General features: G+C 46.9%; 2 protein-coding genes across 3 annotated transcripts in view; one reads left to right on the top strand and one right to left on the bottom strand.

Moving 5' to 3' along the window:
• The window catches only part of LOC147737437 (uncharacterized), an 84,355-nt gene extending 80,786 nt beyond the window's left edge, over positions 1-3,569 (bottom strand). Inside the window, exon 1 of one of the 2 annotated variants that reach the window (XM_086929530.1) lies at positions 3,445-3,569. The gene's annotated coding sequence lies outside the window, so the exon portion shown is untranslated. The remainder of the gene's footprint in view (positions 1-3,444) is intronic. The other variant, XM_086929553.1, reaches the window with a different exon arrangement.
• The window catches only part of LOC147737434 (uncharacterized), a 908,239-nt gene that overhangs the window by 394,975 nt on the left and 497,769 nt on the right, over positions 1-15,495 (top strand). The gene's annotated exons all lie outside the window — the stretch shown is intronic.

Genomic DNA, 15,495 nt, shown 5'->3' with positions numbered 1-15,495 from the left:
GGCGATTATAAATAAAGAACTTCTTCGCTTATTATCTGGTGTGTATCGGAGTTCTTTACAAAGTGGCGACGAGCACCAACACGAGAACTCAGCACTTAAGGAAATATACAAGGATACAGTCATAGAAGGTACGCGATTTCAAGTACTTCGTGTCAGGTGAATTCCAAGATTTGCAAAGAATAAATTGATGTTATTAACATCAGTGCACTTAAGGTCGGAGAACAGTCAAATATGTAATTAAGGTGAACACAGTAAACTCAAACGAGTAAAAATTCTGAAGAAAAAGAAACTTGATAAAATTTGAACATGCTGAAATGAACTTTGGCTAAAATACTTACTTGGAACTTGCGATCGAAATAAGAAGTAACAAGGAAAAATTATCGGGAAAAAACGTACTACAACAAAGAAACCAACAAGAATTTTCAGCGAGCCACAAGCCAAACTTCATCTAAAAGTCTAAACAGCAAGTAAGCTTCGAGCAACACATTTCAAGGTAATTTTAAAAAATTTGACACTTTCTCTTCAACTTTTAATATTGCTGGAATTACATTCTGACTGGAAAATACACTTGCTGAGGTACACAACTGCCTTAACGAACACTCACCAACTGCCGCATTGAATTATTATTCCTACGTCATCAGTCCATCTGTGTAAACATCAGCGACGAAGACGGATGCCTCTAACGTCAAGCGGCCATCTTTAAAGTAATAAATCAGCAGTCCAGTTTACCTGCCTTGTACGTCAGCGCCATTTTAAAAAAAATAAAGAAGGAAAAATAAACACTTCTCATCCACACAGCCGGAGCGTAATTAAGAAGCATCTTACTAGCAGAAGGGATCCTCAAGGATATATAAATAAAGAACTTCTTCGCCATTATCTGGTGTGTATCGGAGTTCTTTACAGTAGATCTCTGGTGGAACAGGTCACCCATCGAGGAGCAAAAATCCTTAGTCACCTGGCAGAACTTTGCCGCCATCTCAGAGGTTGATCTCCTCAAATGCATCCGCGAAATCAAACCCTCCAACCATTCTTCTGACCCCATACCCAGTGGCATCGCCATTAATTTCTATACTGACACTCTCTCCTACTGGACCAGGCTAGTCAATCTCTTCCTCAGTCAAGGATCCCTCCCAATTGTCCTCAAAACTGGACAGGTTTCCCCCCTTCTAAAAAAAACCCTCTGCAGATGCAAATGACCTCAATAACTTCCGCCCCATCACCAATATCCCTTTTCTTTCAAAGATCACAGAAAAATGCGTTGCAAAACAACTCTCCCAACACATTATGGACATTAATCTCCTCAACATGTTCCAGTCGGGCTTTATTCAAAACTGCAGCACTGAAACAACACTGCTGCTAGTGATCGATGATGCGCTGCATATTCTCAATTCGGGGGAATCGTGCCTTCTGATTCTTTTTGACCTCTTTGCAGCTTTTGACACTGTTAATCACAACACCCTCCTTAACATTCTCCGACAGAGAATGGGCGTGGAAGGCACAGTACTCAAATGGTTTGCCTCTTTCCTCTCGGACAGATCCCAAATGATCAAGATTGCGAACAGTCTGTCGTCGCCACTGGTGGTTGGTCAAGGCGTACTTCAAGGTTCTATCCTTGCTCCCACTCTGTTCAATCTCTACCTGGAATCATTAGGGAACCTTCTAAGCAAATCTGGAATCCTCTACCATCTTTATGCGGATAATACCCAAATCTACCTCAAGGTGTCTTCCCCTCATGATCTCTCACTACTCAGCTCTACTCTCAACGCTATTCACAACTGGATGTTAGCTCACCAAGTCATTCACAATCCCTCCAAAACGAAATTCCTCCTCTTATCTAGCTCTCTCTCTCCGCCTCCTGTTCAATCCTGGATGGATCAATCAAATCTACTCAACAGTAAACCCATCATTGTGGACTGCGCTAAATCCTTAGGTGTCATACTTGACAAAAGACTCAACCTAACCTCACACATCAATTCCATGGTCAAGAGCGCACGTTATCAGCTGCTCCTTTTATGGGGGATTCGCCGGTTCTGCCCGGAGAATGACCTAAAAGCCTTGGTCCAATCGCTAGTTCTCTCTAGACTGGACTATTGTAATTCTCTTCTGACTTGACCTTCCCAAATCTCACCTCTCCCCCCTCAAATCCATCCTCCATTCAGCAGCTCGCTTCATTTCAGGGTCCAAACAAAGTGACCACATCACTCCTATCCTATCTTATCTCCGATGGCTTCCCATCAAGGCTAGAGCTATCTACAAAACAGCGTGCATCACCCACAAAGCTTTGCACTCTTTCTCCCCTCGCTATCTGGCGAAGAAACTGAAATTGGCTGGAGGCTCAAGACCTTCTTGCAGTGCGGAAAAGTTCCTGCTTGAGCCCCCCCTCCTTCAAAAGGGAAAAATTGATGGCACAATCGTTCTCAGGTAATGCTGTGAGAATCTGGAACTCCGCTCTGTGCAATCACCTCCATCCAGATCTTCAAAGCGGACCTCAAATCTCTTTTATTCCAGACACTTTCAGAACTAATTCCCTCCTTCTCAGACCCCGCCAGGAAGTTCTTTAGTCATTATAAATTTGTCACTTATATTTATATTTTTGTTTGTACATCCTGTGCTTGCTGCGTTTGATATTGTGTTTTTTTTGCCTGCGTTGTTTTGATTCTATGGCCTGCTATTTTTCGCCAGGAAGTGCTTTAGTCATTGTAAAATTTGTCATATATATTCATATTTTTGCTTGTACAGTCTGCGCTTGCTGTGCTTGAGATTGTATGCCTTTTTCCTGCGTCGCTTTGATTCTATGGCATGCTATTTTTGTTTGTTCCATTCCTGTAACCGTTCTCTCATGTAACGTAACTGGTTCTATTGTACAGCGCTCTGACACTTTCGGGTAAAGTCTGCGCTTTATAAAAATGCATTAACCCTTTCCGTGCACATGACGGAACCACTCCATCACGAGCTACGGACGCGCTGTGCTGGTGACGGAATGGTTCCTTCACGACCCGGCCGCCGCGCCTGCGCGGCATCAATTCCGCGCCTGCGCGGCGCGTTCTATGGAGCGGGCGGGGCCGTGACGGAACCACTCCGTCACAAGCACAGTGCGCCCGTGGCTTGTGACTGAGTGGTTCCGTCACGAGCATGGCGGCGCCGCGCGGCTCCCCCCTAGCGCCGCCGTGGAATGACAGCCACGGCCAAGGGGTTCAATAAATAAAATAAAATAAATAAAAACAAACACCAGTAATCAGACACCAGGGACATCACCTGGTATTCCACAAACACACACACGGTGAATGGGATTATATGGAATTGTTTGACTATGGCGATGACGTTCATTGTCTCTGTTTTGTTCTTCATAAATAACAACAACAAAAACAACAACAAAAAACATGAGATCCACTAAAAATATTATTAAACACACACACATGGTTGGGCGCTTTGAGGACACCTCACCTCTCCTTGTGCACCGCTCAGTGGGGTTTGCAGGGCCTGGGAGGAAGGGGGCCCGCCGAGGGCCCGGCTGCCTGTGAGGAGTGGGGCCCGGTGTGTTATTCCCCCGAGCAACAAAACATTGCGTCTCACAGTTGCGCAGGCGCAGCACCGCGCGTCACAGCGGAGCAAAGACACTACTCCCTATCGCAGAACAATCGAAAAGTGTTGGGCCCTTACACTGACTGCAGACTGTAAACAGCCCTGGACAGAGGACGCTCAGCCACACTGCGCTTACGCAGAGGAGAGACACTTCCCCCTTCATAGAGGAGCTGAACCGAGGAGCTTTGCACTTCAATACATCTCAGCGCGTGCTGTATCTCTTTTAATCTGTCCCTGCTCGGACCCCGTCCCACCAGCACTGGCACTGACATGGAGCCCTTTACTGCGCTCCGGGCCTCTGCTGCGCTCGGTGCTGTCGGGGCCTGTGCTGTGAACTAAATATAGGAATATGTCTTGCAAAGACTTCTGGTGTCCGATTGTGAATAGTGGTGTCTGTCCTCAGCGCATGCGCAGTTGTTCATCTATGACCTTCCTGAACTCGCGCTCCGCTGCGGGAGGCAGTGTCCGTCCTCATCGCATGCGCAGTTGTTCATCCGAGGCCCTCTTTTAACCCGACCCACAGCCCACAGCACCCACAGGTGAGGCGATCAATACATCTCAGCGCGTGCTGTATCTCTTTTAATCTGTCCCTGCTCGGACCCCGTCCCACCTGCACTGGCACTGACATGGAGCCCTTTACTGCGCTCCGGGCCTCTGCTGCGCTCGGTGCTGTCGGGGCCTGTGCTGTGAACTAAATATAGGAATATGTCTTGCAAAGACTTCTGGTGTCCGATTGTGAATAGTGGTGTCTGTCCTCAGCGCATGCGCAGTTGTTCATCTATGACCTTCCTGAACTCGCGCTCCGCGGCGGGAGGCAGTGTCCGTCCTCAGCGCATGCGCAGTTGTTCATCCGAGGCCCTCTTTTAACCCGACCCACAGCCCACAGCACCCACAGGTGAGGCGAAGAGATACAAAGATTGTCTGGTGCTGGAGGGTCTCGAGCCTGCCGTCCGGGATTCATTTGTTGTTGTTGCATCGATCGATGATTATTTTGTATCAAAAAAGCTCGTTGGCCCTCAGTGGTGGAGTTGGGTCACTCTTTTGAAGGCCTCAGCAAACGGTGACATTTTGTCTGTGTGATGAGAAGATCGACTTGAATTCCGTTTTTGGCTTTCACCAGAGTAGAGGGGGGCAGCCCCGTCAACTGAAAGTGAAACAACACACTCCCAGTCAGCACCGACTGCGCCTCATGAACCAAGTTCAAGTTCATGGATTTATATAGCTCACTACTCACCCAGAGGGTCTCAAGGCGCTTGGGGAAGGGGGGGTTACATTTTTGTCGAAAAGCCAGGGTTTAAGTTCTTTTCTGAAGGAGATGTGATTCTGAGTGAGGCGGAGGTGGGTGGGGAGTGAGTTCCAGGTCTTGGCCGCCAGGTAGGAGAAGGATCGTCCTCCCATGGTGGATCTGTGGATGCGCGGAACTGCGGCGAGCGCTTGATTGGAGGATCTTAGTTGGCGGGAGGGTGTGTGGAAGGACAGTCGAGTGTTGAGGCAATCGGGTCCTGGTTTGTAGAGGGCCTTGTGTGCGTGAGTGAGAAGACGGAATGTAATTCTCTTGTTGACGGGTAGCCAGTGGAGGTTTTTTAGGTGTCCGGTGATGTGATCTTGGCGAGGGGTGTCCAATATGAGTCTCGCTGGTGCGTTTTGGATGCGTTGGAGTTTTTTCTGTAATTTTGCTGTGATTCCGGCGTATAGTGTGTTACCATAATCCAGTCGACTCGTGACCAATGCGTGGGTGACAGTCTTTCTTGTTTCGAGGGGGATCCAGCGGAAGATCTTTTTGAGAATACTAAGTACGTTGAAGCAGGAGGATGAGACTGCGTTGACTTGTCTGGACATCGAGAGAGAGGAGTCTAGGATGAATCCCAGGTTGCGAGCGTGGTCTGTGGTTGTGGGTGCTGTGCCCAGGGCGGAAGGCCACCAAGAGTCGTCCCAGGCAGAGGGAGAAGATCCTAGGATGAGCACCTCCGTTTTGTCTGAGTTGAGTTTTAGGCGGCTATGTTTCATCCATTCGGCTACTTCTTTCATGCCTTCGTGAAGATTGGTTTTGGCGGTGTTAGGGTCTTTGGTGAGGGAAAGGATTAACTGGGTGTCGTCGGCGTAAGAGATGATGTTGAGGTTGTGTTGACGCGCGATGGAGGCGAGTGGACTCATGTAAACGTTGAAGAGGGTGGGACTGAGTGATGATCCTTGTGGTACTCCACAGATGAATTCCGTGGCCTCTGAGTTGAATGGGGGAAGTCGGACTCTTTGAGTTCTCCCAGCGAGGAATGAGATGATCCAGTCCAAGGCTTTTCCTTGTATGCCGATGTTGCTGAGGCGTTGTATAAGGGTGCTGTGAGAGACTGTGTCGAAAGCGGCGGAGAGGTCGAGTAGAATGAGGGCCACTGTTTCTCCGTTGTCCAGTAGTGTTCGGATGTCGTCTGTCGCTGCAATGAGGCGGTTTCGGTGCTGTGTTTGGCTCGAAATCCGGACTGAGATGGATCGAGGGACTTGTTGGATTCAAGAAAGGCGGCGAGCTGTCTGTTGACGGCTTTCTCAATGACTTTGGCGGGGAAGGGGAGGAGGGATATGGGTCGGTAGTTTTTAAGTTCAGAGGGGTCTGCTGTGGGTTTCTTCAAGAGGGCGCTGAGCTCTGCGTGTTTCCAGCTTTCTGGGAAGGTAGCAGAGTTGAACGAGCAGTTGATGACATCACGGAGATGGGGTGCGATGATGGAGTCTGCTTTGTTGAAGATGTGGTGGGGACAGGGGTCGGTTGGCGAGCCAGAGTGGATTGAATTCATTAGGTGGATGGTGTCTTCAGTGGTGATTGGGTTCCAGGCGCTGAGGTTGTTAGTTGGTGCTGTATGGTCTGAGGGGGGTGGGGAGGGTTGTTCGCAGGGAATGTTCTTGAAGCTGTTGTGAATGTCGGCAATTTTGTTGTAGAAGAAGGAGGATAACGCATCGCAGAGGTCTTGGGAGGGAGTGATGTCGTTAGATGCTGCGGCGGGGTTGGTGAATTCTTTGACGATGTTGAAAAGTTCCTTGCTGTTGTGGGCGTTGTTGTCGAGACGATCCTTGAATGCTGATTTCTTGGTGGATCGAATCAGTTGGTGATGTTTGCGGGTGGCTGCCTTGAGGGTGGCCATGTTTACGGTGGTTGAGTTTTTTCTCCAAGTTTTCTCTTGGGTGCGGCAAAGCTTCTTGGACTTTTTAAGGTCATCATTGAACCAGGGAGCTTTTTTGCTGCCTGAATTGATCTGGTGCTTTTTCAGGGGTGCTAATTCGTCAGCGCTGTGGGTGATCCATTGCTTGAGTTTGGTGGCCGCTTGGTTTGGGTCCAGTGAGGGGGTGGGAGGGTTTTGGTTGAGTGATGTGAGGAGTTGGTCGGAGGTGATTTTGTTCCAGTTTATCCGAGGAATAGGTTGTGGGCGGTTGTGGGTCAAGGTGGTTTTGTAGCTAAAGTGAACACAGCTGTGGTCCGTCCAATGGAGAGCTGTGGTACGGTCGAAGGAAATGTGCTTGCTGGAGGTGAAGATAGGGTCGAGCGTGTGTCCGGCTACATGGGTGGGGGTGTCAACAAGTTGTTTGAGTCCGAGATTGGCCAGGTTGTCCAGAAGGGAGTTGGTGTTACTGTTGTGTTTGTTTTCAAGGTGGAAGTTGAGGTCTCCTAATAGAATGTAGTTCTCGGAGACGAGGGCATGTGGCCTGGGCCGGCACAGCATCATCTGATGAGGATAAAACTCCCCCAAATATGTCTCAACCTCACTAGGGCCCCAGTAACCAGGCAGCAATCAGCAAATACCCATAAGGTAAACAAGCATTGGCATCGCCAGTACGTCTCGCCTTTGGGACCTTAAAGTGTTTATTTATCCAGCACAATATCCTTGGTGCAACAACATCAACTGTTGCATGGCTAAACACTTATAATGTCCCAAAGGCAAGACCTATTGGCTATGCCAATGCTTGTTTTCATTGGTTCCCTTTTCTGCCTTTTTAGAGATGCATGCTTCTGTTTCGTCTTCTTGTCTAACTACTCCCGCCTTTTGTTGATCTAGATCACAAGTACTCACATTTTCCCGGGGGCCGCAAAGTTTGGTCTATGGTGTGACTGAGGGCTGCACTGATGCCAGTGGGGGTGTTAAGTCTGGGTAGGGGAAACCCGAGTAGGACCCTAAGGTCATCAGAGGATCTTCTTATGCAACAGGGCAGAATAAAAAAGAGCAAGATGGGGAGGAAGGCCCTTCAAGCACTTGGTTCCTAAAATGTGGAACACACTACCAAGGGACATGCGCATGATAACCAACAAATTAGCATTCATGAAAAAACTCAAAACATTGCTCTTTCCCTAAAAACTCCAGATCTGAGGCAACTTGACTTAGTCCACCGTAGTTATGTTTCTCTTAGCTCTGTGAAGCCTAAGGGCAGCTATGCACTTTACAAATACATAAAAATCTTATCTGAGCCTCTTGTCACAATGCATTTATGAATAAACAGACTCACGGAAGAAATGTTGCAAAAATGTAACCGACTCACTCAGTAACCAAGAATGACTCAGTGAGCAGTAAATGAAAGTATGCACATAAAAAGCAAGTTACATTGCTATATTGTTTAGACAAAGAAGGTTCAAAACAATATTACACTTTGCCATGATTAGAATGTGAAGCATGATAATACAAAACAATATGCAGTTTGAGGTTACAATATGAATTCTTGACATCCTTCATTTAATTCATTCTGGCCCGAGAGGTCCTGACAGTCTGGGGAAGGAGGGCGTCCATGTTTTTTGCAGGGGGGGAGTGGGGGGAGGGCTCAAGTTTTGTTACACTACTGACCTGCACAGAAACTTAATACACAAAACGTTGTGACTCAGCTCTTGTCACTGTGCCTCTCAGAGAGCCCTCAAACTTGGAAATTAATTATCTGCTAGCTGCAGGAACATGAGTTATCCACAGAGCACTGTCAGGGAAAGCCATAAGCAGCAGCTAACTTAAAGAAACACTTCTAATCCCATTCAAGAGTGAGAGGACTGAAAGTAGCCAATCCAATCCCAATCCAAAAGACTTTATTCAGATAGCAAAGTATCCATAAAAGTAACACATGTACAGGATAAAAAACGTTAGAAAAATAAATAGATAGCGCTCCATTGCCTGGTGCTCTACTCGCTGTTTGACGTCCCTCCCCGTCGTAGCAGGAAACCTCGACCTCCACAGGCCGAATCAGTGGCACACCGAGCTGACTATGATCCCAGGGTATCGATTTGAGAACGAGCCACCGTCACCGATCCTGTCACATTTTGTGACGTTGTTGCCCATTTCTCTGAGGAGGAGTGGAAGGTTTTACAGCTCTGGCAGAAAGATCTTTACAGGAAAGTGATGAAGGAAATCCATCAAGTCCCCCTCCCTTAGCGCCTTGAGACCCTCTGGGTATGTAGTGCGCTATATAAATTCTCTGACTTGACTTGACTTGACTTGATTGCTTTTGGTGCTTTGATTGTGACCTCTGTCTTTTCCTTAAAACCAAAAAAAAGCAAGGCCTGTGTCCTCTAGACATTCAAGACTTTTACGAAGGAGACAGAGGTAACCCTTTTTCAGTTCGTCATACAAGTAAAAATATACCAGTCCTGGTTTGCCCTTGCTAGCCCACTATCCTCCTGCATCAGACACAGCCCGTGGGGGCTGCACCGACCATCTTCCTGCAGCAGAACAGCCCGTGGGGGCTGCACCGATCATCCATTGAGTAGGGGACTCCATTACCCAGAGTCCCCTAGTGATGCCTGAAGCGAGCGTCATCTCTTAGCGCCAGGTGGCGCGTCAAAACCGGAACAGGGATCCCGTGGCGTGGGACGCGCCAGGTGGGTTTTCCTTCTCATAACGTTTTTCTTACAAACGTCCCCAGATTGAAACCAGGAACCAGGGAGGATGGGGACTCTCTGGTTAGCAAGGTTATACATTGGATAAGGACCCAGCGCCTCTGCCTTTCTGTTATCAAATCTGACATAAAGAGCGCCGAACGGCTACAGCAAGAAGGAGGGGGCTTAGATGATATTAGGGTAACATTGTATTCAAAAGTTATAGCTGATAACTTAATAACCTTGAACCTAAGGACTCACTCATTATTCAATTCTAACATTTCCATTCGGCAAAATAAAGCTGATAGAATGAGCTGTGGTTCCCCCTAAACTCTACCGTGACCAAAATTAACCCTGGAGCCCATTGAACCAACCTGATTCCCCAAAGCGGCCTCGAAGCAGTAGATTGACTAAATTCATCTACTGACCAGACACCAACAAGTCTAGGGACACAGCGTCTCTGTTGGGGAACTCACGAGACAACTAGTTTGAACAGGGAAATTGCTTATGATGATGATGATGCTAAGGGCGGACCCATCTTTGGTTCAAACCAAGGATCAAACTTAGTTCCGGATAGTGGGCTAACTAGAGAAGAGATTAGTGCCCCCAATATAAATGGTGTTAAATTCTTGTCCTGGAACATTGCTGGTTTAACAAAAAAACACCTGGAATCTGACTGGCAAGACTATATAGATAAATATGACCTATGCCTCTTCCAAGAGACCTGGGCATTGGAACCCCTATATAAGGTGGGATATCGAACATTCAGTATCGAGGCAATTCAACCAAAAAAAGGCAGACCCTCAGACGGGCTCTTGATATGGGCTAAAAACCAAGTAAACGCCAAAATAGTTGTCCAGTTCAGATGATATCCAGGGTGTATGTTTAAAGTTCTCCAACACATCTATGATCTCTCTTCTTAACATATGCATAAGACCAAGAGATCATTCTAAAGAATCACCATTAATTATCCAACTAGGAGGGATTATTGATTCTATTTCAAATAATAACCTCATTGTAATTGATGGCAATTTTAATTGTCGTTCTGAACCACTAAGGGGCATGGAAACCATACTGGAAGAAGAAGAAGACCTTGCATTGGGCATCCCATTACTCAGCTCTGAAAGACCAGCGAGGTGCACCGCTTCAGCCCTGCAGATCTTTAACTTAACAGTAGAAAAAGGGCTACAGGCTTGGAATGGGAGATGTCCCTCTGATTTTGAGCCCACAAACACTTTTCTGAGGGGCCAATCGTCTTCAGCTATAGATTATATCATGATAAGCGCTGCGCACTCGGCATACGTGACTGATTTTAGAGTAGCGGCTAGGAGGGAAAGTGACCACCTCCCCCTATGCCTAGAACTAGCAGCAAAATATTTCCAGCATCATCCTAGATCAGGCTTGCAGGTATCACAGCCTATGTTGTGCAACAATAGAAGGGCACTTAGATGGCCAATCATTTTAGGGAAACTTGAATCCCTTACTTCCATTTATAATATTTTTAGTGACCTTCTATCTTCTTTTCTTTTTAACAAGAATATAAATCCAATCCCAATTACCCAAACCCACGTAGCATTAGTGGAAAAAATTGAACCTCATCTTACTAGAGCAGTGATCGGTAAAACCTCTTCAAAGGATAAGCTGATGCTGGTCAATCCCTGGTTTAATGAACTATGCAGAGAAGCAAAGAAGAACCTAATCAAGGCCTTTGAGTTGAAAGAATCGATTAAAATTAGGCAAGAAAGGAAAATATACAATCAGATTCTAAAACAAGAACATAAAATTGGGAGGACTCTGGTTGGGAAGACTTGCTAGCTGCTGCAAGGGCAGGAGATCAATCACTTTTTTGGCAGATTGTTGCAAACGGCAATAAGTCGAGCAAGCCAGCCCAGGACTACCATCTAGATCCTAAACCATGGTTCAAACACTTTGCACATTTATATGCATGCCCGGGTTCCCCTTCAAGCGAGAACTTATGCATAATTAAAGAGCTGACAATGTCCAAGGAGTTTGAACCACTATATTTTAGTATCTTAGATACTAAGTAGGCTATAGCCGCCATTAAGCCGACCAAAGCGCCAGCCCCAGATATTATCCCGGGAGACCTCTTTAGACATGACCCAGAGGTATGGGCACCGTATATCAACTTACTGTGCAATGCAATTAGCAGAGGGCAGCTATCCCTATATCATGGAAGGGCGCGGAGATCGTCCCTATATACGAAAAGGGCAGTAGGGACGATCCCGCTAATTATAGACCTATCAGCTTGATAGACATTACCCAAAAGGTCTATTCAAAGCAGATACTGGACAGGCTAAACAACAGGCTAGTTGACCATGACCTATTATCCCCATGCCAGGCAGGGTTCAGAAAAAGAATCAGCACCATAGATCAGGTGTTTAGGCTGCTAACCATTGCCTGGAAGTATACTAAACTAAGATCCGGCAATTTGTATATGGCCTTTATTGACCTAAAGGCCGCTTTCGATTCAATTCCAAGAGATCTGCTGTGGATACATTTCCTAAATCAAGGGGTCCCAAAAAACCTACTGGTGCGTCTCATAAAATTACATGAAGATAATTTTGCAAAAGTGCGCTGGGGTATGGGTGGGGAGTTGACAGAGGAGATACCAGTGAGGAGAGGGTCCGCCAGGGCTGTGTCCTGGCGCCTACCCTGTTTCTCCTCTATGTTAATGATATGGTAGATTTCATATTGGACACAAACCACGATTCCCCAAAGTTAGGTGGCTCTCATGTATGTGCTCTGACATTTGCGGATGATACCATCCTCCTCTCACAGACCCCAGTGGGACTGCAAAATCTTCTGAATAAGTTGGTGGTGTACTGTAAACGAAAAGGATTGGAAATAAACCCATCATAAACAAAATACATGTCCATCAGGCCGCACAAAAGTTTTAAGAAAAAGATGATGCAACAGTTTGTTTATTCAATTCCCTTTCTAGTCTTTCTGCGCTATAAAGTGCGTACAATGCTGTCTTTAAAACTTTTTTGTCCATTGTTACAGCTGTCTTCGAATTGGCAAACAGTCTACCAAGGTTTACCCTTTCCAGACTCTTGACTACCCAAGGAAGCCATGGAATATCCATCCCTTTCTCACAGCGAAGACTATAATCTATTATGTCCCTTGTGAGAGAAGCCTCGGGATTCTTCATTATGGATAGCCAAAATAGTGTGGGGCGGGCCCTCATGATGTCTTCAATGTATCCAAATTTCAGTTCGCCTTGACATATGAGCTCGCCCCATTACAGGCACCCAGGTCTGCCGCCCAACGGGTCTCGGCCCCTTGGTTTACGGAGGAATTGGCCCATCACCGTACGTACGCAATGCAAAGTCGCAGAGCGGGTTTGGAGAGTCCAGTACGAACCTGAGGCTAAACAACTTTATAAAACCATGATGAAGTCATATCATGATTTAATACTTCAGGGCAAGAAATGCTATTTTGCCAAAAGGATTGAAGACGCGGCAAACTCCTGTAAGGAGATTTTCTCAATTGTGCGAGAATTCACCAGCCCGCGGTCTATCTCAGCTCAGGACGCTCCGGTGGAGACCTGGGCCAACACCATTGCTAATTTTTTTACCACCAAAATTAGGCAAATTCAGGATTCCTTTCCTTTGAGACCTATAGATGACCTGTCAACTCTGCCGATTGAGACAACTCTCCTGTCGTCTCCAGGCCCAGTTCTGCTAGACTTCCCGCCCCTTTCGGCTGCCGCATCCTTAGCCTTGATAAGGAACCTTAAATCGGGCTCACCGCTAGATCCCTGCCCAGCAAAATTCTTAGCGAGAATGGCAGATGCTGTTAACCCCTTAGCTAATACCATTCTTAACCTTTCCCTGAGTCAGGGATTTCTGCCCCAGTCCTGGAAACAGGCCATGGTCATCCCTCTTATCAAAAAGCCTAATCTTGACCCAGAAGTGCCCTCCAACTATAGGCCAATCTCGCTCCTTCCAGCACTTACCAAGATCCTGGAGAAACACGTTCATAGCGTGCTTTCTAACTTCCTGGAGTCAAACGAGTTACTCCATGAATCCCAATCGGGCTTTCGCTCCAACTTAAGCACCGAGACGGCGCTCCTGGAAGTTTCTGAGATCGTGAAGGAGGTGCTGGATACCGGAGGCAGGGTGATGTTAGTTATGCTAGACCTGTCGGCGGCGTTTTACACCGTCCCCCATGAGGATCTCCTCACTAGACTACACGACATCGGTCTGGGGGGGACGGTGCTCAACTGGTTTCGTTCCTTTCTAGCCAACCGCCGGCAGACGGTCTGGGTCCCACCTGGGTCTGCCGAAATGCCGCCTTTGGGAGTCGGAGTGCCTAAGGGCTCTGTATTGAGCCCCACTCTATTTAACGTCCTTATGACCCCTCTGGCGACATTGGCAGAGTCCTATGGGGCCCGGATCGTCTCTTATGCTGACGACACCCAGCTTCTGTTCACCTGCCGTAAGAGCGAAGAGTTCGATGGAGAAAGGATCTGTGAGTGCCTTGGGGCTGTTTTTAATTGGTTCGAACTCAACAGCCTCAAGTGCAACTCGGATAAATCCGAAATACTATTCTTCGGATGCCCATCGGAACCAGATTGGCATGGGTGGTGGCCTGCTGACATGTTCCCTCCAACTCAGTCATCTAAGTGGGCTAAGAACCTGGGAGTAAAAATTGACAATGAGCTCTCGCTCAAATCCCAGGTTTCTACTCTTACGGGAACATGTTTCGGGATCCTTAGAATGTTGCGTAAGTTCTTTCCCCTTCTTTCTGAGGAACATCGGAGGATAACTGTCCAGGCACTTATAGGATCCAGATTGGACTATGCAAATGTCCTATATCTGGGTCTGCCAGAATATCTCCTTCAGCGTTTGCAGGTGACCCAGAAAGCTGCTGCACGAGCGATCTTTGGCCTGCATCGTCGCACTAGTGCCTCTAACCTTCTCCTATCCCTCCATTGGCTTCCTGTACGGAAGAGGATACTGTTCAAGGCCATGACCCTAGCCCATAAGGCCTTGCATGGTAATGGTGCAAAATATCTCCAGAAGAGGCTGGACTTCTACCGACCTACACGATCCCTCAGGTCGGAAACATTGGCTCTGGCTCGGGTACCACGTATCAAAAGGGCTCGCCTAGGCGGCCGGTCCTTTAGATTCCTTGCCCCCCAGCTATGGAATTCTCTACCGGTGTCCTTGCGGACTACCTCGAACTTGCATGTCTTCAGGAAGGACTTAAAAACTTGGCTGTTCTCTGGATAGTCCGCTTCCTCTTTTAGGCTCCTGTCTTTTTACTGTTATGTTTTCCAGTTCTTTCTTTAGGTCTGGAGCACAAAGCGCCGGGACACTCCTTTGGAGTAGCCGTTGCGCTATAAAAGTCCCATTTTAACATAACATTAACATAACATAACATAACATATGTACAGAGGGGTGGAGATTGGAGCGCCAAGAGTTTTCTACAAAATCTATTTTCCTCTGATTGGACGCAAGAGCATTTGGCAACACTCCATACCTCTGCTCCATAGGTAGCTATTGGTACACACTGGATCTTAAAAATCTTTAAAAAGGCTGGAATTGTTCTCGATCTTTTAGGGCGGAGGAGACTGAGGATTGAGTTATAATCCCTCGAGAACTTACTTTTACAATATGCCAAGTGTTCACACCAGGTGCCGTTCGCAGCGAAGACCATTTCCAGATAAGGTAAAGTAGCAGTGCAAGTTAATTTTTGGTCACCCACAGAGATAAAATTTAAAGGACATTTCCTTGGCCCACGAGGCATTATAAAAGATTTTTAAAAATTTGTGCATAAATCTAAGCCGGATATAAAATCTGTGAAACCTCGAACTAAAGTGCATAGTGCATTTGGTGTGCGACCAATTAAAACCGCATCATCTGTGTATAAAAGCAATGGGAGAGGTTTGCCTTGAATTCTGGGAATATCATTAGTTAGTGTGATCAGTGATTTATGTAAATTGTTTATATATATGATAACTAGAAAAGGAGCCAGAGCACACCCCTGTGTGACCACTCTGTCTACACTGATGTAAGTGGAAACTTCTCCCCCAACAACAATCCTGACCCGCGCTT

The sequence above is a fragment of the Lissotriton vulgaris genome, chromosome 1_1 (genome assembly GCF_964263255.1).
Source record: "Lissotriton vulgaris chromosome 1_1, aLisVul1.2, whole genome shotgun sequence".
NCBI lineage: Eukaryota > Metazoa > Chordata > Amphibia > Caudata > Salamandridae > Lissotriton > Lissotriton vulgaris.
Note: the sequence above shows the minus strand (reverse complement) of the source record. Positions and strands in the feature narration are given on the sequence as shown.